The sequence below is a fragment of the Colobus angolensis genome, unplaced genomic scaffold (genome assembly GCF_000951035.1).
Source record: "Colobus angolensis palliatus isolate OR3802 unplaced genomic scaffold, Cang.pa_1.0 Scaffold313, whole genome shotgun sequence".
Taxonomy (NCBI): Eukaryota; Metazoa; Chordata; class Mammalia; order Primates; family Cercopithecidae; genus Colobus; species Colobus angolensis.
Window position 1 is genome coordinate 4,125,937 of NW_012116411.1, and position 2,278 is coordinate 4,128,214.

The window sequence follows — 2,278 nt, forward strand, 5'->3', positions numbered from 1 at the left end:
CCCGTCTCGACAAAAAATACAAAAATGAGCTAGGCGTGGTGGGAGGCTGAGGTGGGAGGCTGAGGTGGGAGGATCATCTGAGCCCAGGGAGGTGGAGACTGCAGTTAGCTGTGATTGTGCCACAGTACTTCAGCCTGGGCCACAGAAACAGGCCCTTTTTCAAAAAGAAAAAAAAAAAAAAAGCCACTGGAAACAGATTTTCCTCTCTCTCTCATTTGAAGTTAGTGTGTCTTTCTACGTCTCTGCCTCTCCAACTTTCTTTTTATCTCAGTTTTTTTTTTTTTAGACGGAGTCTCGCTATTTTGCCCAGGCTGGAGTACAGTGGCATGGTCTCGGCTCACTGCAACCTCCACTCCCAGGTTCAAGCCATTCTCCTTCCTCAGCCTCCTAAGTAGCTGGGACTATGGGCATGTGCCACCATACCCAGAAAATTTTTGTATTGTTAGTAAGGATACGCTTTCACCATGTTGATCAGGCTGGTCTCAAACTCCTGACCTTAGGTGATCCACCTGCCTTGGCCTCTCAAAGTGCTGGGATTACAGGTGTGAGCCACTGCGCCCAGCTGTTTCTCAGTCTTTTTGTATTGTTATACCGCTCTCCCTCTGCTTACTGATGCTGTACTTGGTCATCATAGACACTGCAGCCCAAGGTCAACAAGGAAACCTCCTCCTTGTCTCTTGGTTCATATTTACCCAGACAAAACCTACGGGCACAATCCATTGTTTCAAGCCGGGACACAAGATGGCAATCTATGAATTGACTAGTTTCAGATTAGAAGTCCACTTCCAATCCAATCAGCTGTTATGGGATGGAGGGGCAGTATCACCTGGTACGAAAATGAAAATAGCCACCTGGTATAAACAAGGGCTGTAAGTGAGGGTATTCGCCAGAAGTTGGTGTGGGCAGGTAGCTACACTGAAACCATTCTATTAATATGACCATATTTTCTGAGCCAAAAATTAGGATAAGTAATATAAAATGTATTTGGGATCTACTCTCTGATGGTAGAGGCAGTCTGAATGATGCAGTTCAGGTACTAAAATATTGCAATTTCTCAAGTATTTTGATAGCTAATGAGAATAATGAAACAAGATCTTTGAAATTGAGACTTTCCTGGAATATCTGTTACTATAAAATGGTAGGTGACCTGCCAGGTGCAATGGCTCACGCCTGTAATCCCAGCAGTTTGGGAGGCCGAGGTGGGCGGATCACTTGAGGTCAGGAGTTCAAGACCAGAGTGGCCAACATGGTGAAACCCTGTCTCTACTAAAAATACAAAAATTAGCCAGGTGTGTTGGTGTGTGCCTGTAGTCCCAGATACTCAAGAGGCTGAGGCAGGAGATCTGCTTAAACCCGGGAGGCGGAGGTTGCAGTGAACCCAGATCACGCCACTGCACTCCAGCTAGGCTACAGACCGAGACTTTGTCTCAAAAAAAAAAAAAAAAAAGGAAGTGATCTTATAAAGCAGAGTACCTACATCACAGAATTGTTGAGAGGATGAAATGAATTTATATATGTAAATCACTTTGATGTTTTCTATATAAATATTAACTATTATCATCACATATTGGAGAACTGGATACTATTTGATCTGTGCTGACCCCACCAAGGTATAGTTATCCTGTTAGGCAATTTCTGACTGCCAATCTGTCTCTCTGCAGATTTCTCATAAATACATCAAACAACAGCCAAGCAGAAGGATAGCTTTTAGGAAGTTTCAGGAAGTAGCAGTGATGCCCTCTATGATCTTACCAATGCACACATAGAGTTGATTTTCTATCTCAACATCCCCTTCCATAAGATGGAAACTATTCTTCAGATTGCCAGATATACCCAAATATCTTTTATAATAAATGGTTATTGAGAGAAATGGAAATACTTCAACCTGCAGAATCCAGCCGTTTAGGGAAATGAGAGGAGGAGCTTGGAGCACTGAATAAGAGGCTACAGTTAGAACTGTTGAGAAGCCCAAAAGCCAGAGCCGAGAAGCAACCTAGAGGAGTGGCGGGCCAGGAAGTCGTGGGGGACAGAGTCAGAATGAAATCCAGGCTGCATGAAAATTCCAGGACTCATGCATTTCAAATACCTACACCCCATCTTTTCCTGAGGGCCACTTTGTCAATTTTAAAATGGCTAGACTTACAAGGTACTGCCACTGGACTTGCTGGTGCCAAAACAATTTGATGTTGAGGTGGTTTTGGTGAACATATTCCAAGCCTGTAATACATGGACTCTGAAGTTTTTGTTTGTTTTTCTTTTCTTTTTTTTTTTCTTTTTT